The following is a 21,940-nucleotide window of genomic DNA, read 5'->3' as shown; positions in this document are numbered from 1 at the left end:
AAAGGGATATGGGATTAGAGTAGCAATGCAACCGAGTCCCCCTTTTGTAGAACATTCTTAGTCACTTGACCTATCGAAAAGTCTTGAACGATCTAAACTAAAAAATTAGTTTTTGGGGCCTGTTTAAGAGCTAGAAAAATGTTTCTCAGGCTGACTACGAGGACAGGTGCTGACACAGGACATGATTTTAGTAATTTGCAGTCTCTCTCTGTAGATGAAACTTAAGGGGTTCAGCTGAATTTAATGCATGGGTTTATTTGAATAATGTACGCAGATATTCTTACATTTCAATGAGCAATATAATTGACAGGTCCTGCATTTGTATGCATGTGCAAAAAGCGCTCAAGTGTTTGTCTGTATATGGCCTGCTAAGATTAAGACTTCTGCATCTTTTAGTAAATTACTGCGGCAGGTCTTTGCTATGATGCATATTTAGATGCCTTGCACCTTGGACTAGACAATGACATAATCTGCTTTCTTCTCACTTTCAGCAGTGCTGATTGCTAGAAGAGGATAAAGAGGGAACACCTCAAGAAAAGGTAGAGGTGAAAAGATTGTGTGCAAGTCCATGCTTTCTGGTTTCTTCCTCGAATATATTCTTCTTACAGGTTTTTATAGAATCTGGAAGGTGCACCATGGGTTCTTTGTTTATGCTATGGGTGATGTTTCTGCAAGCCACCTTTGTTACTGCAACAGATTTTCACACTTATGATATCTTGAATTCCTTGTAGGTAATCCACTCATTGTTGGTGTAAGTATGGGAAAAATTATACTAGCATGACTTGATTTTTAAAAACTTTCTAGCTTTGCAGATCAGATGTTAGAAAGCTGAAAGTGGGAGAATAACTTTTTGGCGAGCAGCTAGCTTTACAGGAGGGTCAATGTGTATATCTGTTAGAAGGGCTGGAACTACCAAAGTCATATGAAGTCAAGATCTCTTATCCAGCTTCGGTATGTGTCTACCTTTTTGTACTTTCAATCGTATAGAAAGAGTGAAGAAGAGCTTTCTTACCCTCCTTTCTATAAGTTTACGGTGCTAGAGAGCATGGTCCCACCCTAGCTATGCTACCAACAGCCATGTAAGGTTTTGACTTTTTCATAGGTTCAAGTTTAGCTTAACCTCCTATGACATTATTTGCCTCACCAAGGTAAGTGAATCCCAATAATGTCTATCAATGAAGCGTTCTCTGAAGTAGGTATTTGAATGAACGTGATAAACAAAAGGGGAACAAACTATGCTGAATCAGTCCCTTCTTTAACTAATCATTCACTTAACCCATAATCTCTTTGTGTTGGGCTTCTCTAACTCTACATCGTTGTCTATTTGATGGAGTTTTTGTTGAATGACATGATCCTTAGGCCTTATTATTGGAAGTTCCCATGGCAAAAGACTTTAAATACAACATTGATGACTCGCTCTTAAACTTTTATGAATCTTTCCTTTATGTAACAAAGATATGTTCCTACTAATGTATTTGTGAGAGTGCACAACAGAAAGGAAAGCGAATATGGAACGAATAGAGGAGGAGGGTGAATGAGACATAGGAGAAAGAAGGAACAAATTGACTAATGACTGAAAGATATAAGGCTAAAACAGTCAACCCCAACACACAGCATATAGTGTTAGTGTGCGCGCTAGATGGTAGCAATGGGATGAGAGAAGAATGAGGAGGGATGGTTGAATGATGGATGAATGAGTGAGGGGGCAGACTGTCTATAAATAGGCAAATTCGGGCCACAATTGTTATATAAGTGTCGAGACCCAAAATATGGGTGCCTAGTTCAATTTGCTCAATTGACCAAAATGGTCATGGTGCCCAAAATGAAATGCATTAATGTACCCTTAATCTAAAGTGTCTAAAACATATAAAATGACATACAAACACAATGTCAGAGCTCCTAATGTTCTCATCTGACTTAGATTGAGGCTGATAGGGAAGAGGTGATTGTACAAGGCACATGTTTGCTAACATCCCCTCTTAGATTGTAGATGTTGGAGAAGGCCAAACGAGATGAAATGGATTCAAGGGTGGTAGGATAGCCATTGTTGATGAAATCTGTTGATGAAGAATGCCAACCAAGGAGCAACCCTTCTTCTTAGGGTGTGGGGTCTTCCCATAGTGAGGACACTTGGGATATCATTTACGCTTCCCCTTAAAAATCTATATTAGAGTTTGAAGATAACACCGATTTCTTGGACTTCTTATTCCCTTTCTTTTGCTTAGCTTGTGCTTTATGTGAAGATGCTACTGTGAAGGCATGGCTATGTGTACTAGCTTCGCCAAAATCTCTCCCCTTGCGATGCGCATCCTGCTTAAGCACCATCGAGACTAGCTCTTTCTAAGTGAGAATATCCTTGATATGAGAGGTGAAGAGACTGATGTAGAACGCATCATATTTTGGTGACAGAACATGCGAGAGAAGTGTCACAGCTAGGTTCTTCAAGGACACGATCTTACCAAGGGATGTGTGCTCATCCTGGATCTTCTCCATCTTGTTGATTTGATCCTTCATTGTAGGGGAATATGCGACAAAGAGTTGTCGCAACCTCAACTTGAGGGATATGCGATGCCCAAATTTTTGGATCTAGTAGAGAGACGACGCTTTCTTCAAGACTTCCACAGTGGTGTGGATGCGTCTTACATGCACACAGAATTTGCACAACTCAAAAAAAGAAAAGAGTGGGCTTTCTGATCCCACAAAGTTGCTGAGTCCAAGGTTGTTCAAACACAAAGATTCACAATAGGTCGGGGAGGGCTGTCCTAAAATCCCTAAGGTCAAAGGTGTCGAGGATGCACTCAACTTTGCATGGACATAGAGGGTAGTTCATTCCATCTAGCCTCTTAGATGCGGGTAGAGAGGTTAGGATAGGCACTTGCACTGGGGGTGCCATAACTACTAAGTAGGGATTGGTACTAGGTTGCTTGAGAAGATTGAGAAGGTAGAGAATGATAAGATGGTGGTTGGGAAGGAACCAACCATTCCATGATGCTCACAATCACGGCTTGTGAATGCCTGTCTTCATGGTCTCAGTTTTTACTATGATAGTCTAAATGGTTCTAATCTACACAAACAATACCCCCGCACACCCCCCCCCCCCCCCCCCAAAGAAAAAAAAAACCCAAAGCCACACTTGCCTTAAATGTCCTTCAAGAAAACCGGCAAAAAACCACATGAAAGGATTGGTTGCTCTGGCTGTTTGGGGTCTATCAGTCTGTTGGTCAGCAAAATATGATATGCAACAGTGTAGACGGGGAGTAATGGAGCTGGGAGGGGTGATTTGATGCTAGGTAGGCAGATGTTAGAGATATGGTCATCCCTAGGATGGGCACAAGCATGTACATGGCAGTTTAGGGCAGTTTATGTTGTTGCATAAAGATCTGGAGTAGGTTGGGCAATAGTTCAGCAGTTGCCAATAGGTTGGGTAGGGTTTCGGGCAAGCCAATTAGGGCGGACGGTATTTGCCATGTGGCATGCAATTGTTCGCCGCATTTTTTGCATTATTTTATTCATTTGTGTGCAATCGGCCATATTTGGCAATAGTTGGCTTTCTTGTATTATTTTATGCCTATGTAGGCAGGTGTGCCCATTAGTTTTGTTGCAAGTGAGAGAGCTCTTCAGTTGGTGATACTTCAACACTTTGTTGTATATATTTGCCTTCAGCATTCAACATTCATTCTTTGTAGTCTTCAATGTTTTACTCTCTCTTCTTCATGTTCATTTCTTTCTTTTGGTCTAGTCAAATGCTTTAGTACTTGCTACCCTTCGACATGGTATTAGAGTAGTGTAGAACGGCTGATTGATCATGGGCATTTGAAGAGTAGATTTCAATGCGACACCAAGACTCGTTTTCAGCATTCGAGGGCACAAAGACTACCTAAGCTAAGAAGATTTGTGGAATGGAGGTAAGAGAATAACTAAATTGAAAGCATGTCTTGCAAAAAGACACCAAAAAATGCATTTTTTGACTATACATCTCAAAAGAAGAGGTTTTTTGGGGAGGGGGGAAAGGCGTTTTTGGAGGCGGGGGGGATTTTTAAAATTTGGGCTATCTTTTTGGACGCCCAATAGGACCTACTCGACATGGGGTGGTAGGTTATCTTGCCGCACCCCTCCTTCGTCATCGGCTCCTTCTCCACCACCACCACCTCCTTCTCTTTGTATTGTAGCTTCCCTAACACCATTGACAGGTTCCTCTACTTCTTTAGAGAGTATCCCTATCCCTTCTGCATTCCCTTAGCCTTTTGGTGGGGATGCATAGCCGCCGTTAGCTGGGGAGCTTCCTTCAGGTGAGGAGGATGTATCTTTCCTTAGCGAGGGGGAGCCCCTTTCCCAGATAGGTGATTTGCAAGTACCGAAGGCTCCATAGCCTCCCTCATAGCACGATGACCCTATCACCATTCCTCGGTGGTCTCGATGGCTCATGGAGGTGTTAGCCTGCTCTTTATCATTCTTAGTCTGTCATCTCCTGGTTGTGAGCTCCTGTCAAAGTCTGACAGGAGACAGAGGAGCTCTGTCAGTTCATTTTGTGGCTGTCCTGGTTAGCCCGCAGCCTGTGGGTGTCATACAGCCCAAACTGGGCTGTTTTTTGTGCAGTCTGCCCATTTTCTGGGCAGTCGGCCAGATCTCTGGCTGGTTGGCCAGATTTGGCAGGTCGGCCAGTTTTTTGGCCTGGGGGCTATATATAGCAGCCTCCCCAGTCATTCCAGCATTATGCTCTGCAGGTTCAGCACTGCCTCCGTCATCTCCGTCTCCGGCATTGGTGCTGCCACTGCTTCCAGTCTGTCTTGGTCCCCTCACTGACGCTCCGGGCTGCGTGCAGGGACTGCTCTGTCCATTTCAGTGTATTCAGCATTCATCTCAGTCAGTGCAGACTTTCTTCCTTCATTCTTTGCTTTCTCTTTCCTCTCCTCTGTGTTCGTGTTCTTCTTCCGTTGCGCACTCTCACATGGTATCATCGCCTGATTGAGAGCATGGAGGACATACCCTCAGGAGTGAGATACCCTACCGCTGCTGCAAACTGATCAACAACTGCCAAGCAACTTCTACAGGAGGCCTTTCAGCCTGGGTTTTGCTGCCCACGCTGTCTGCAGAGGCTGCCACGTCATCCAGCAACGCAGAAATCCTGCGTTTTCCATCAGGCTGTCCCTCCTGCTGCTGGGTGACCTCCCTACAGGCTGCGTTTTGCTGTCCTGCTGGTCGCTTTCACTCCAGGCGGCACATTCCTACTGGCGACTTCTTTCTTGGTGCTGGTGGTCTCTTTCCTGGTGATCGACATCAGTTATCTTTGCGTTTTGCAGATCCAAGTGTTTGTAGGCACTCTCTGCCTGCGTCTTGGTGGTTGGTGACCACATTGCTGGTCCTATTTCGACAGCGGCACAACTTTTTTTTGGTATTTTGCAGATTGGAAGATGTCTTACCAGTTTTCAGGCTTTGACGACTCAGAGGATGAACTTCTTTTTCATCATTCCTCTGAGCGGAGGCGGGATTATCGTGAAGTTCGACATCGGGAAGAACCTCCTCGCACTCGTCCTTCTTCAGTCCATGCATCTAAGAGGGTTCCATCTACCGCGAAGGTTTCTTTAGTGAAGACTGCTTCAGATGTGCGGATGCCTTCCTTGATTCCCTCTATTCAGGTGCCGATTCTCCCTTCCTTTCCGAAGGAAGATAAGTTGGATGGTTCCAACTACTCCCTATGGTCATGCAAGGTGGCGTGCATCCTCGATACCTTTGACCTTTGGGAGCTTGTTTCTTCGCCCATCGACCGTCCCCCCGTGGATTCGTCCGATGGCACCTCTATGGACCGTGCAGCCTTATGGGATAGGCTCAACTCTCGAGCCCGTTTCTTTCTTTTTATGAGTCTCCATGATTCTGTTCTTGTACATGTTCACAGGTTACAGACCGCGGCGGAAGTGTGGACGAAGCTTGCGTCTTTGTATCAGCACAAGACATTTGCCCACAAGATTTCCCTGGAGAAGAAGTTGCGGATGCTCAGTCTTGATGGTTCTCCTTCCATGAAGGAGCACATCACGAAGATGGAGGATATGCGAGGCGAGCTAGCCTCTCTTGGTCGTCTGATATCGTCTGAGGATATGGCGATGATTCTGTTGACTCAGCTGCCATCACCCCGTTATGATGTCTTCTACACCAGCCTCATCACTTTGAGGACCCGTGAGACACTCCTATGGGAGGAGCTTTCCCCGCTTGTCTTGGAGCATGACGAGCGACTCAAAGAGGTGGGAGCCAGCGGCTCCACCAAGGCATTTACGGCCGGCACAGGTGGCGGCAAGAAGAAGAAACAAAAGAAGGAGAATGCCAAGGACAAGAAGGAGGAGGACAAGAAGGATGCGAAGGAGAAGAAGCCCAAGTGTCCCCATTGTGGAAAGGGCACTCATCCCGAGGAGAAGTGTTGGCAGAAGTATCCCCATTTGAAGCCTAAGGAGAAGGACTCGAAGGCGGCCCCAGCCACAACAGAATCTGCGTTTGTGCATGTCTTTGTTGAGGAGGACACTGCCCTAGCTTCTACCACACAGGAGAAGCCTTGGCTCGTTGACAGTGGAGCATCTTCACATATGACCTTCCGTCAGGATTGGCTTCAGGATCTTCGTTCCAGAGGGGGTACAGTCACCATTGGTGACAATTCTACAGTTCCTGTTCGAGGCGTGGGGACTCTGCCTATGTTTTCTGACAGGCGGTCTTCCTCCGCCAAAGTTCTCTATGTCCCTGATTTGGGTTTTAACCTATTATCTGTGCATGGCCTTACTCAGTTAGGTACCCGAGTCATTTTTACTCAGGATGCAGTCACAGTGGAGGATGCTTCTACAGGTGATGCTCTTTGGACAGGTACACAGGAGGGTGGGCTTTATACGCTCACAGCCTTGGCTGCGCGGACTTCCCATGAGCTTGGGCTGCTTTGGCATGCTCGGTATGGTCATTTGAACCTCGATTCTCTTCGCCGGGCTTCTAGGAGGAAGATGGTAGAGGGACTTCCTGATTTCCCTCCTCTATACACTTTGTGCCCTAGCTGCTTGAGGGGCAAGCAGCACCGGCAGCCTCACCCGCAGGTTGCTTCTAGGAGGGCTACTTCTCCGCTTGAGTTGGTTCACACCGATCTTTGCGGACCTATGGGCACGGCCTCCCTTGGGAAGGCCAAGTATTTGATGCTGATTGTGGACGACTTTAGTCGTTATGTGTGGCCTTATTTCTTGGAGTACAAGAGCGAGGCGTACTCCCGTTTCTGTGAGTGGCAAGTGTTTGTGGAGACCCAAACAACTTCCAAGGTTCGTGGCGTTCGAGCTGATCACGGTGGCGAGTTCACTTCTCACCTTTTCTCTCAGTTTTGCAAGGACCATGGTATTCGGGTGGAGTATTCCCATCTGAACACACCATCAGAGAATGGTGTGGTGGAGCGTGCGAATCGGACCATGCTTGAGATGGCCCGATCTATGCTGGAGCATCGGAGTCTTCCTCATTTCCTTTGGGGCGAGGCGGTGGCTACAGCGGTGCATATTCGCAACCGCTCTCCGACTTCGGCGTTACAGGACATGACTCCGTATGAGGCTTTCTTTGGGAAGAAGCCTTCCGTGTCCCATTTTCGCATCTTTGGGTGCGATGCTTTTGTCCATGTGGACAAGAAGAAGAGGAAGATGAAGTTCGACTCTAAGTCGAGAAAGCTTATCTTCGTTGGTTATAGTACGACCACGAAGGGATATCGGCTCTACGACCCGACGACGCGGCAGGTTGAGGTGAGCAGGGATGTGATCTTTGATGAGGCTTCGGCCTCTGAGGATCCGATTGATGGTTCCATTACAGATGTTTCTTCATCATCGACCGGACCCCCCCCACCTTCTCTCCCTTCCCTTCCTTCCAAGATGCCCCTTAGCACCCCCCCTATTCCTCCTCCTTCGGCTTCCCTTTCCCCTTTGGTGGATGTGCCTCCGTCTACTACGAGCTCTTCTACCGCCACACTCGGGATCTTCACGGGATATACAGCCTTCTTCAGATGCGGAGGATCTACCTTCACTCGGTGAGGGGGAGTCCCTCTCCGATTTGGGTGCTTTGCAGGTTCTGGAGACCCCTCGGTCTCCCTCACCGCAGCAGGAGTCTCTCAGGATTCCTTTATGGTATCGCCGGCTCATGCAGGATTCAGGTGTTACTCACTTTCCTGGTTCTTCTACAAGTCCACGTCGATCAGCCCGTTTACAGGCCCAGCGGGACAGTTCACTATGTGTGAACTATGCTCTTATGTCAGATTCTTCAGGATTCCGAGCCTTCCACTGTGAAGGAGGCTCTTGCACAGGATATTTGGAGACAGGCTATGCAGGCTGAGCTCGATTCCATCGAGCGAAACCATACGTGGGAGCTTGTACCGCGTCCCGCGAAACGGAAGGTGATTGGTGTGAAATGGGTCTTTAAGACCAAGTATCTTGCAGATGGCTCCTTGGACAAGTATAAGGCTAGGCTTGTTGCCAAGGGTTTTGCACAGCGTGCAGGGTTGGACTACTTTGAGACTTTTGCTCCTACAGCCAGGATGTCCACCATCCGAGTTCTTTTGGCTCTTGCTGCTCACCACTGTTGGCCTGTCTATCAGATGGACGTCAAGTCTGCTTTTCTGAATGGCGTTCTTGAGGAGGAGATTTATGTTTCACAGCCTCCTGGTTTTCTTGTGCAGGGGAAGGAGGATCATGTCTATAGGCTGCGGAAGGCTCTTTATGGCCTAAAGCAGGCTCCTCGTGCTTGGTACCAGCGGATTGACCGCTTCTTTCTACAGAGTGGCTTTGCGCGCTCCGCTTATGATCCCAACCTCTACTTACGGGTTGTGGGTTCTCTTTCGGTGTTCTTATCTTGTATGTGGATGATCTTATCATTACAGGGAGCGACACTCAGCAGGTGGAGCATACATGGTCCATTCTTCAGCAAGAGTTTGACATGATGGATCTAGGGATCCTTCACTTCTTTCTAGGCCTGGAGATCTATCAGATGGCACAGGGCATTTTTATCTCGCAGCACAGGTACATCTCCGAGCTTCTTTCGGAGTTTGATATGGCTGAGTGTCGGCCTATCTCATGCCCCATGGACCCCGAGTCCAAGCTTTTGACAGCTGGAGTTCCTCTTACCGATCCCACCCGTTATAGGTGCCTTGTCGGCTCTCTTATCTGGCTGCTTCACACTCGGTCGGATATCTCTTTTGTGGTGGCTTTATTGTCTTCTTTTATGCAGACTCCTACCCAGGATCACTGGCAGGCGGCCTTGCGGGTTCTTCGCTATTTACAGGGGACTCGATCCTTCGGGATCATGTATGGCGATGGGATTACCCTTTCTGGATGGAGTGATTCTGATTGGGCAGGTGATGTGGATTCGAGACGATTCACTACAGGTTATGCTTTCACCCTTGGATCTGGTGCTGTCTCTTGGAGCAGCAAGAAGCAGCCTACTGTGGCACTTTCTTCTACAGAGGCTGAGTATCGGGCCCTATGTTCGACTGCTATGGAGGCAGTTTGGCTCCGTCGCTTACTCGCGGAGATTGGCTTTTCCCAGACCGGACCTACCGAGCTGCGCGTGGATAACCAGAGTGCTCTTGCTCTGGCCAAGAACCCGGTGTTTCATGCTCGCACGAAGCACATTGAGGTTCAGTATCACTATGTTCGAGAGCGGATCGTGGATTCGGAGCTGGTGGTGGTCTATTGTCCTACGGCGGACAATGCAGCTGATCTCTTTACGAAGCCTTTGCCTCAGGCTTCTTTGCTTCATCACATGCGGTTCTTGGGTCTTCAGACTCTCCCAGGAGTTGAGAGGGGGTGTTAGCCTGCTCTTTATCATTCTCAGTCTGTCATCTCCTGGTTGTGAGCTCCCGTCAGAGTCTGACAGGAGACAGAGGAGCTCTGTCAGTTCATTTTGTGGCTGTCCTGGTTAGCCAGCAGCCTGTGGGTGTCATACAGCCCAAACTGGGCTGTTTTTTGTGCAGTCTGCCCATTTTCTGGGCAGTCGGCCAGATCTGGCCAAAGTCGGCCAGATCTGGCTGGTCGGCCAAATCTGGCCAGATTTGGCAGGTCGGCCAGTTTTCTGGCCTGGGGGCTATATATAGCAGCCCCCCCAGTCATTCCAGCATTATGCTCTGCAGGTTCAGCACTGCCTCCGTCATCTTCGTCTCCGGCATTGGTGCTGCCACTGCTTCCAGTCTGTCCTGGTTCCCTCACTGACACTCCGGGCTGTGTGCAGGGACTGCTCTGTCCATTTCAGTGTATTCAGCATTCATCTCAGTCAGTGCAGACTTTCTTCCTTCATTCTTTGCTTTCTCTCTCCTCTCCTCTGTGTTCGTGTTCTTCTTCTGTTGCGCACTCTCACAGGAGGATGCAGGTGTTACCCATTTTTTTACTACTACTATAAGTCTACGCAAATCAACTTGTTTACAGGCCCAATGGGATAGTTCACTTTGTGTGAAACTATGCAGGATGAGCTTGATTCTATCGAGGGAAATCAGACTTGGGATTTGGTTCTGTATCCTCGACAACGGAGGGTGATTGGTATGAAGTGGGTTTACAAGACCAAGTATCTTACAGATGGTTTCTTGGACAAGCATAAAGCTAGGCTTGTTGCCAAGGGTTGTGCACAAAGAGTAGGATTGCATTATTTTGAGACCTTTGCACTTATGGCTCGTATGTCTACCATTTGAGCTATTTTGGCTCTATTCGCTACAGGTGCCTTGTTGGCTCCCTTATCTGGCTCATCCACACTCAGTCGGATGTTTCTTTTGTGGTGGCTTTGTTGTCTTCTTTTATGAAGTCTCCTACGCAGGATCACTAGAGGGCAGCCTTGCATGTTCTTCAATATTTACAGGGGACCCAATTCTACGGGATCATGTATGGTGATTGAATTACTCTTTCTGGATGGAATGACTCTGACTGGGCAGGTGATGTTGAGAAACCAATTCTTCAGTTCATATACTTCATTTAGGGTTTCTCATTGACAGCTCCAAAAAGAGCTAGTGTTCACATTTTGGCCACTTTTTCAGTGGGTGCCCACACAATGGTGCACCACCCTAGATAGCTTATCCCTATAAATAGGTAGTTCATTCATTCTTCACCACCCCACTACTCTTCAGTCATTCTTCACCATCTTTTTCGGTCACCACCACTACTTCCCTTCTCTCACCAGTCCCTTCCACTGCCCTTACACCCCTTTAAGAGGACATTGCGGTTTGTGGCTCTAATTGCCTTCACCCTTTCTCTTTTGCTTCAGATGCCTTGTTCCAGTATTAGGCCTTGTGTTTGGAGCATCTTCCACTTGGTGTTACTATCATTTGCTTGGCATCAATATCCTTCTTCTTCAGGCTCCACCTTCACCTGCGATTTTTAGTCTGAAGGTCTTCTCCTTGCTTAGTGTCATCATCTCCAGCTTGACGTCAGCATCCTAGCCTTTGGTGACAGTCTACATCACTGAGCGTCGGTGTTTTCATCATTCATCTATCACAAGGGCTGCTAGGACTTGCATTTTTGCAGCCTGGCTCCTTCTCCATCACGTGGTGCCACTTGTTTGTCATAGAGGTTGTTGGGACCTGCGTTTTTGTAGCTTGGTTCATCCTCCATCACCTGGCGTTATCATTATCCACTTGATGCCAACATTTGGACTGCTTTCCTTGCGTTTGATAGCTTCGACACTTTGGGATTTGCGTTTTTCTATCTAAGTCATTCCCTGGCATCAGAGGACTGTGGTTTGCTCCCTCAATAGTTGTCCTTCACCTTCCAGTGATTACTTTGGTAGCCCATTGTGCGACGGATTGCGTTTCGCTCCCTTCACTATGCAGATTTCCCATAGGTGTTGTTGCTTGATTCAAACAGGATTGTGCAGTTATCTTTTGAGCTTTAGCTCCGTTGTATCAGCTTTTCTTCTCATAGCATGATTTAGTGCATCATCACTGTGTTCTTCTTGTGTTTCTAAGTTTCTCTTTTTTCTTAGTGTTTGCCGTGCACACTCTGTGTTACTTCTCGCAAACCCTATTGCCTCTTTGCACTGTTGCTTATTTTGACATGGTATCAGAAGAGCGCAGGAGCTCAGAGAGCTAAAGACCCTATTCGTTAGAGAAGGCATAGACAAGTTGCGGGTTCGGCATCATCTATTGATTTCCCCCCTTATTTCTATTGCATCATATGGAGATAGAGATACCCTTCTCTTCCTCTCCTACCTATCCTTCCCTTTATAGGTTGACACTCTGGTGCTATGACTTCTCCACAAGGAGATGGACAAACCACTAGGTGCTCCTTTTCTGGCATCATCAGAACCCCCATTGATGCTTGTTGACATGGATCTTTGCCCCTTATCCCATTGGAGTATATGCATCTAGCTCTAGGCACTCAATGTGCCACCTCTCCCTTTTGGGCCACATAGTTTATTTTGCATCGGCTTTCAAATTTTAATGCTCAAGGCAGTAAGACGGTTTGATACGCACTAAGCCCTTTTGAGCCACATGAGGATCGACTGGTGCCATGGCCTCCTTGCGACCACTACAATGTGCTATGGAGGTTGCTTCTACTTCTTCTAGGGTTTGAGGAATGCCACCTCGACAACTTGCGGTTCTACAGTCCGCTCCCTTGAGAGAGAGTGATTGATAGTGATTGTTCGACACCCTCTATTACTTTGGCTCCGCAGTATGCTCCATTAGCTTGAGCCTCACCTTTCCCCATCCTTAGACTACTCAGGTTCGAGAGGCCACCTTTGGGCATTAGATACCCCAGATACCTTCTTTGGCCTGACTGGTGGCACTTTCTTTGTCATTAGATAATTCAGAGTCTATGGTCCACGAGTTTTCCTTGACAAACACAAGGCACGATTGGTTGCCAAGGGTTTTGCGCAAAGGGTAGGTGTTAACTTTCATGATACTTTTGCACCCATAGCTCGTGTGACCACCATTTGAACACTACTTGTTCTTGCTAGCCATAGGAGATGATTGGTTTATCAGTTTAATGTCAAGTCCACGAACTTGAAGGATGATGTAAAGGAGAATATCTATGTAGAGCAGCCTTTTGACTTTTTTTCCTTAGATGGTAAGGTATACAGGTTAAAGAAGGCTCTCTATGACCTTAAATAGGCTCCTTGTGCTTGGAATGAGAAGAGCAACTCGTTCCTTTGAGAAAGGTTAGGGTATATTGGAGATCTACATTCGATCCAAATTTGTACATCCATACGACAATGGGAGGGCACGCGGTATATGTGCTCTATGTGGATAATCTCATCTTGACAAGTGACCATACCCAAATGGTCAAGTAGACTAAGATAACACTCCACAAGAAGTTTGGGATGACGGATATGGGGTTTCTTCATTTCTTTCTAGGTCATGGGATATGGCATATTGAGAGGGGGATCTCTCTCCTAGGAGTGGTATGTGGAGGAGCTCAACAACTTTTGAGATGTAGGAGTGTCAGACCATTTCTACTCACATGGATTTGAATTTGAATGCTATGGCTCATGCAAATTCACCATTGGTGGATGCTTCGTGCTATCAACCATTGGTTGAGTTGTTGATTTGGCTTCTGAATATTTGGATCGATTTCTGCTTTCCAATCGATTTGCTTGAAGGCGCCCCCCCAACCTTGGCCTATTATATCGAGTAGGTGTAGATGGTTCGGCTTTGGTGTTATGAGGCTGGGTGGATTCAAATCGAGCTAGAGATGTTGATCAGAGGAGATCAACTATAGGCTATTATTTTCTTCAAGGTACACGTTAATTTCTTGGAGCAGCACAAGAAGCCGCCTGTAGTTGCCCTTTCATCAACAGAGGCTAGGTAATTGAGCAGGTTGTACTACCACTTGTGAGACCATTTGGCTTCAGAGGTTACTAGAGGAGCTTTGCTGCTCACAGACAGGAGCTACTGCACTTCTATGTGATAATGAGAGTTACATAGCATTGGGATGGAATCCCATTTTCCATGCTATCAATATTAGTGAGAAGCTCTTGGATGGGACCACTCATGTGGAGTATTGCAAGAGAGGATAATGTGGTAGATTTGTTCACCAAAGCACTTCCTCAAGCCATTCTTCGTCAGCATTCCATATACTTAGCCTTATGCTGTGTCTAGGATCTAAGAGGGGGTGTTTATGGTCATCCCCAAGATGGGCAGAATCATATACAGGGCAGTTTATGCTGTTGCATTATGTTCTGGATGGGCATCAATTTAGCAGTTGTCAATAGGCTGGGCAGAGTTTCGGGCAGGCCAAACAGGGCAGACAGTACTTGCCATGTGGCATGCAGCTGCATGTCATGTCTGCCCTGAATAAACACAGTCTGCAGCACAAGATTTGATGATAGTAGCACCAAAGAAGTGCCGTCCAGCAGGATTTGAGCGGTGCCTAGCTGCTACAGCAGCCGCCTGTGGTAAATGCAGCATGATAAGCACTGCCTGCACAAAAACAAAAGTTAAAGATGCACTATCCGTGCAAAACAGAAGGTCAGTTGGCAGCAACTAATGCCGTCCAGCCCATTGTATGTGCCACCCAGCAGAGACGGAGGCTCCCAAGCATAAAACTCATGGTATAGAGGTATGCCCAGTACCAAACACAGCTTTTAAGTGCAGAATTCAGGCCACTCTGCACAGAAGAGAGAAAATGCAGGGGCTGCAACATCTGGAGATGACACCCAACTAGAAGGATTTTTGGACAATTACTTCTTTTTGAAGACTCCAGCTCCGACCAAGGTGAGTGATACCATGTGTGAGTGCGCAATGGGAAGGAAAGCAAACACATGACATGATTGTCTACTCAAAGAATGAGACAAAGCATATAAAGCATTTGGACATTATGTCACAAGACTATGACAACTATTACCTTTTTGTTGATTTCTTTATTACATACTTTATTTGGTTTTTCTTTTTGGAAGGATCCCTTTTGAAATCTAAACGCTTGAGTTGCATGGCCAGTATTTGAAACGGACAGGAATGTCTAGTGAGTCAAGACTGGACAGTTAAGGTCCAGTACAAGTCTGGAAGAGACTGATGGCACTGTAGATTGACAAGTCTGGAAGAGACTTGTGAAAGTGTATATGGACAAGTGTGTTGAAGAACTAGCCTGGAAGAGATTAGTTCAAAGTGAAGATGGATAAATCTTCAAGAGATTAGTCCATGTCGGGTCATCAGTGGAAATTCACTTTCAGTTGAGCTACATTGCAAATCTGGATGTAGCCATAGTCTGCAAAGATGGTCAGAAGACTAGTGGGATGCAATGGAAGCAACTCCTAAAATTTAGGGAGTTACTATTTTTGGACCTCAGAATCTGTTCGCGTCATTATCTTCGTTTTTGCACGAGGATCAATCTTTTGGTCTGTGCCGAGGTCAAATTCTGCACCGAGGATGGAGAATTTTAGACCGGAAGGCTGGAATAGAAAATATCTTCCAGTGCTGCCACTTGGCCTTTTCACCACTCGACCTTCGGCCCATGAATCAAGTAGTGCCCTCTCGGGTTAATACGCGGTGCGATCATGGAGATGATCCACCCGTACAACATATCATTCCTTAATTAAATCCTTTAAGAATCAAGCACAAACAAGGCATTCAGCCTGATATCATTTTTTAAGAAAACATTCCTTTATTCCCATGGCGACTTGTCATCACAGACCCTTGCCATGCATTTACCATAAATCACAAGCACTTGGAATAATCATCCAAACAACAACTAACAACCATTTGAATATAAAAGCATTTAGAATGTTGTTCGATCAATCAACAAAACCAATTGCATTCTTTCCTACCAATGCAAGAATAGATGATATAACATTTCCATCGTATATTTGCTCTTCCCCTTGGGATCTAAGAGCAATACTATGCAAACATGATCTTAACACTTCCTTCCTTTGGCTAGGGCATATGTTAAGGGTTCAAACACTATTCATGATGTAAGTTCTATGGGTCACTTACCTTGATTGATAACCCAACCCTGGATTTGGATTGGCAAAAGTCATCGTTATCGAACGGAACTCAAGACATCTTAGTTTTAACCCTTATGATTAATTTCTTGTACTAGCTCTTAGTCAAGTCATGAGGCAACTAGAAAATTATCCTCATATATCAAACATATTATAGGCATAACGTGTAAATACTTGATAAGATAAGTGCGAGATGATCTCAAGTAATTAGACTCCAATAGGCCTTGCATTGAGCTAGAATCTAGTTTTTCTTAATATTTGGGCTCTTAGGCTAAGTACTTTTGAAGTATCTAAACTTTAAACTAGTACTTTCTATTCATGAATCTCAATGTCATCTTCTTTTAGTAATTATGCTATTTGTAACCCTTGACTATACTATAATCTAGCACTTGTATGCACAATCTTGTAATGTCGTTCTTTTGACGGCTATGCCATTCATAACCCTTGACTTATTCTTCCTTGTAATTGCTCTACTAGCAAATAAGTCACATGTAAATAGGTGCAATTATCTTCCCTTGATATATGCACTTTACAAACTCCCTCTTTCGAGTAGGTGAGATGAAATTTATCCTTTCCCATAACCTATACTCGTGCATCGTAGTATGGAGCCTAATGTATCTCATAAGAGAATCAAAGCAAGCATCTATCAATTTGAAAATGCATTACTTACAACCGGAACCGCAGTTGGATTGACAGTGATGCCTTTGCCCGAAGCCTTATTGCTGGTTGCAGGATTGTCATCCGCACGCGACATTCTTCGCTTGGAGGCCATCGACCGCAAGTAGACTCAAGAGATTAAGAAGGTGGAATAGATTCAAGATGGGAAAGTGTAAGAGAAGATGGTTAAGTCGAGGATCGAGATAGAGGGAATTGAGCTAATTCTCTTCCTTGCAGCCTCTCAGGGTGACTCTTCTCTCTCTCTCTCTCTCTCAAGCTCTCTTTCAAGCTCTTCCTCACAATCTCTTGGAGGGGTATCATTCTCTCTACCTCTCTCTCGCAGCCTCTCGGGGTCTCCTTATGCTTCTATATGCCTCTCCCATGCCTCATATTTATAGTGAATTAGAGAAGAGGGCTTGTGGTTGAGAAGTGGAGTTCTTTGTGGAGGGGGGATCTTGGAAAGATCAATGATCTGATGCTCAGATCATAAATCTGATGGTTCCATTGGCTCCGAAAGGGGGGTAAAACTCCAAGACACATGCTTAGAAAGCTCTTAGTTCACTCCTTCTTCTTTTCTATGTTCAAAGTATTGTCCACTGCCTGTGTACTGCGATCGCGGCGCACGCGATTTCGCAAATCCTCTCTTTATTTTTTTCTTTTTATAAAATCTCCAAACTAACTAAAATATCACTTGTCTTTTCTTTTAAATGACATCCAGTTCTAAAAATCTCCATATCTTTTTTTAGGATAATATCTAAAATATACTAGTTTTGCCCAAAATCTAATATTTTTGAACCATCCAAACTATACACATTAACCTAGTAATTAATATAACTCATAAGTCTCATTCACGTTGTAATTTACATGAAGGGTGACTATGGTCCTTTTCAATCCGAGAAAAATATCGGATTTATAACTCTCGATTTTTCTAAATAAAAATATTTTAAATTAAATAAAAATAATTAATAATTAATATTAGTTAGTTTTTACCTTAGTTAATCTTTAGTTAGTAATCTTACTAACTTATTTTTTGACTAACTAACTTTCAAACTAACCAACTAACTTTTATTGTGTGGAGATATTACAGTTTGCCATTCTTTTAAAATCCTCCCGATATATTTGTAGATGAATCCCTTTATATGGATAGGTTCCAAAATCATCACGCCTTTGAAAAGGAAACATCTTCATTGATTATTTCTTTCTAGATATAATTGGTGGATTGAGCTTTAATGAAATCTCTCTTTTTCATTCTCCCTTATTGGGGTGTCATTTAGATTTTTCTATGTTATGTATCTGTGTGGGTGTGTTTGATTTGTGTTTATCTAGAGCTATGGTTTGAGAAAGCAGAAAAGCTTTGAAGAGATTGATTTATGGATTTGGCTAAAGTTTTGAAGACTTGCAAAGGAACAAAAGAACCTCTTATATCCTTTACTAATTTGTTTGGTTCTATTTTGAAAACTCAAAATTGGTTTATGCTTTAAGATGTTTTCCTTTCGTCGATTTGTTTAATAGATCCATGTTATTTTGAAGATAAATGGGATCAAGTTTTGTTTATGGATACTAATTGATCAATGTATGAGAATGCTGTGTTGAGCTAGTTTTTGGGCTTACTATTCCTTGTTTCAAGGTCACAAGGATACTGCATAATTAAGTGTATAGATATATTGAGGGTTGAATTGACTTGTTTTTTGGGATGATTTTTGTTATTTTTGTGAGTTGAATGGTTGATTTTGATGGTTTATGGATTGGATTTGGATGAGGTGGAAGTGTTTTGGAATATATTGGAGTGGGTTGAGTGTGTTTGAGAAGCTCGTGATGGCTTTTGGTTGAGATATGATGTTTTGATAGCTTCTCTAATGTTTCTGCTTGGTTTTGATATAGGGTTTATTTTACCTTTGTTTTGATCTGATTTCTTTCTACTTGAAAGGTTGGGATTGTAAATAAGTCTTTTGAGGAATTATTGACAGTGTGTTGGATTGTTTGAAGAAGTGTTTTTTATTTGAGCTATATGGTTTTTATGCCTTTTGTTGATTCTCTATATTATTCTAAAGAGCTTTTGTCTCTATTCTATAAACCTCTATTTGCTTCTGCGTCTATTCTGATGGATGGATGTTTAGCTTGGGGAATGTTCTACAATCTTGGAAGAGGAAGAATACAAGCTCAAAATATCTCGAAGAAGCTACAAAAATAGCTAAAGAAGACTCGAAGTGAAGACTACAGTGACAGTGACAGTAGTGAGCTCTCAAGGGACACTATAGTGGCTCTAGTGACTCTTCATATCAAACGACAACATACCTCTTGGGAGGGGTATCCATGACCAAGAAAGGATTATTGAGAATGATTCATTGTAATTCCAATGTACCATTGAGAGAGGGTATATGTGAGAGAGATAGAGTATGAGAAATAGCCAATTTTTATGAGAAACATTATATCTACATGAGAGAGACTACAAAGACTATGAAGATGATGAAATGTGAATACTATGCTATGAATTCCATTTAAACTTGATCTTATTTTTGCATCATTGTGGTTCTTTGATGGCTTCTATGAAGAATATGTTAAAGTTTTATTGTGATAAATGTATGGGAGAATTGATATATGATATTGTGTGAAGATTGGTGTTTATTTTCTTCTTATGGTTGATTAAAACATGAAGAATATGCTTGTTGGTGTTTATTTTCTTCTTATGGTTGATTAAAATATGAAGAACGTGCTTGTTGGTGTAACAATTCTTCATATGGTGTTTGTTTTCTTCTTATGGTTGATTAAAATATGAAGAACGTGCTTGTTGGTGTAACAATATAGATTTTCTTGTAATAGTTTCCCATTTTTCTTAGTGTTCCTCTTGGGGCTTCATCTTTCCTATCCTTAGTACTCTCATGTGAGTCTCAAACATCTCTGTAAAAGCATATGTCACATGTAACAATTTACATCCATCATATTCATCTAGAAAATTGTCCAACAAGTCCACCCTGCAAAAAACTACTCATATCTTCCGCTTGTGATCTACAACTTTGCTAAGGCCCAAGACCAAATTCTGAAGGTTTCAACCCCTAAAATGTTTTGCATAGCCTACAACTATTCATTACACTATGTAGTCCTGGTGGCTAGACCATCGACCTTTTCGACTCTATATTTCCTACGTATGAATTCAAATGTCAACCAAACTTTGTAGGACCCTTACCAAGGTATCAAAGTCAACTTAGATGCATTAATCATCATTAATACTCTCCAAATTAAAACAATTTTAGACATTTAGACATCTTTAGTTCAATTGCCCTACCTATCCACCATTACAATCTCCTACAACCATATCATCTTGGGTCAAACAACCACAACAAACTCAACCAATCCGATCATGCATGCAACTTAGACATTATCTCTAGATCAAATGGTAGTCCATAAATCATGTCATGCATTGCTAATACCCTTCAACTATACTATTGTATATATACTTTCCCTCGGAAGAAAAGTGGTAGCATCATCGCAATGTCTTCTTTATGCTTCTCTCAATCATTTGCATCCACATGAACATTGGATAAGACATGAGTATCCTGTAATCCTTCTGCTAGCATTTCATTTGCGTCATCAAACTCTATAGCATCCGTATCCACAAACTCTGTGTCTAACATTTCTCAGTCTAGTTCATGACTAACACTTCTAGGGATTTTAGGCATTTTATTGTGCCTATTATGATGTTTATTTGGGCATTTTATGCTGGCCGATCATCATTGAATGCTAGCCGACCTACTATACTTTTGTCCTTCATATTCAAGATCCACCTTCTCAATCAATCATTATCACCTAAAGGTTCTATTGGAGAGAGGGAGCCTGTGCCATTGCCTATGCAACCACTAACTCATTATTGTATATGATTATCTCGTATTTGTTATATGGATTCCATTTCCCAAATATTCTTCTAAGTTCTCTTCTTTGTAGTGTTTTTTTCTCTTTTGTCCTTGTGTTTGTCCTTTTGTCCTTAGATTCCACTAACATCTGTTTATGCTTCCATTACAACATCCACTTTTGATATGTTATCAGATATGAGGATCATGGTTTGTGCTACTATTTTCTAATGTTTCCAGTATGCATTTTGGCTTTTCTATTGCCGATTAGACTCGTTCTTGATTGCTAATGGCAATCTTCTGCTAATTTTTGGCTTGGTTCCTACTCTTTTTCCTACTGCTTTGTAGTCTGTCTCTACATTTTGGGGACAACAAGTTGAGGGGACATGTTTTTATGTAGGATGACTACATTTATTGTAGTTATTGATTGTGTTTTGACTTCAGCCTCCTTTGCATTTTCATTTTTTGTGCTTGTGTAGGGCTGGGCGACAGTGTTTCAAGCTTATTTATGCTATGTCCGATCCGTATCTTCACCTCATCCATTGAGTGTGAACTCTACTATATAATCTATGCTCTTGGTTTGGTTGTACTCTCATTCTTCTCCTTGTTTTTCCGTTCTTTTCTATTCCTATTGTCTCTAGATGGCTCCCCTTGTTGTTCCATCGATGACAAATTACATGGCCCTAATTATCTTACATGGAGTGTTGTTATGAAAGCTTGGTTTGTGCAGAAGCAGTTATGATACATTGTATCTAGAGCTTGTGAGCGCCCTACTCCTCTGTCAACTAATGTTGACTTGGAAATTTATGAACAAGCTATGCTTACATGGGATGCCAATGATGCTCTTGCATATTCTACCCTTCTTCGTTGCATTTCTAAATAAGTTCTTCATGCAATCACCACCTATAGGACTTCTCCCATAATTTGAGCAAAGCTTCAGATATTGTACGAGACTCCCTCATCTATGCATGCCATTATTCTTTATGGTGGAGAGCTCTAGCAGATGAAGTTCAAGCCAAAGGATATGATTCAGTCTTTCTTACTTCGTGTCACATAGGTATAGGGCCAACTTCCACACATGTAGTTCGCCCTTCTAGAGGCTCATCTTTGGGGAGTGTGCTCTACAAACTCCATCTAGAGTTTAATGGAGTGGCCAATGCTTTGTGGGCTCAACCACATTGACACTGGTCATTTTTCTACATATGGCCTCAACGTTGTTTGAGCATGATACGTCTTTGCAATTATAGGACAGGCTTTCTTCATAGTTTGATGGATCCAATGAGGCCTTTACAGCTTCAAAGAGGGGTGACATGAAGAAATTGAAGGCCCAATGTTATCACTATAGTAAGAAGGGACATTTGCACAAGGATTGCAAAGAGTTAGCAACTTCGAGGAAGGAAAAAATGAAGATGAAGCAAGATCCTAACTCCCATGTTGAGTCAAAAAGCATTTCAACACAATGAGCATCGTGATCAACAAATGGAATCAGAATCTCCCAAATCTTTTTCTTCAACTACATTTGAGTGTTG

At 43.6% G+C, this 21,940-nt stretch overlaps 1 long non-coding RNA gene across 4 annotated transcripts in view; it reads left to right on the top strand.

Moving 5' to 3' along the window:
• Positions 1-19,064, top strand: part of LOC148025405 (uncharacterized) — a 19,927-nt gene extending 863 nt beyond the window's left edge. The window contains exons 2-4 of one of the 4 annotated variants that reach the window (XR_015693087.1): positions 492-727; positions 813-951; positions 18,684-19,064. This is a non-coding gene — a long non-coding RNA (uncharacterized LOC148025405). Of the gene's footprint in view, positions 1-491; positions 732-804; positions 952-18,683 lie in introns of all 4 variants that reach the window. The other 3 variants (XR_015693089.1, XR_015693088.1, XR_015693090.1) reach the window with 3 other exon arrangements.
• The last annotated feature ends 2,876 nt before the right edge of the window (positions 19,065-21,940 follow it).

The sequence above is a fragment of the Lygodium microphyllum genome, chromosome 14 (assembly GCF_053477565.2).
Source record: "Lygodium microphyllum isolate KBCC chromosome 14, Lygodium_microphyllum_v1.1.10, whole genome shotgun sequence".
Taxonomy (NCBI): Eukaryota; Viridiplantae; Streptophyta; class Polypodiopsida; order Schizaeales; family Lygodiaceae; genus Lygodium; species Lygodium microphyllum.
This window is presented reverse-complemented; position numbering and strand designations above follow the sequence as displayed.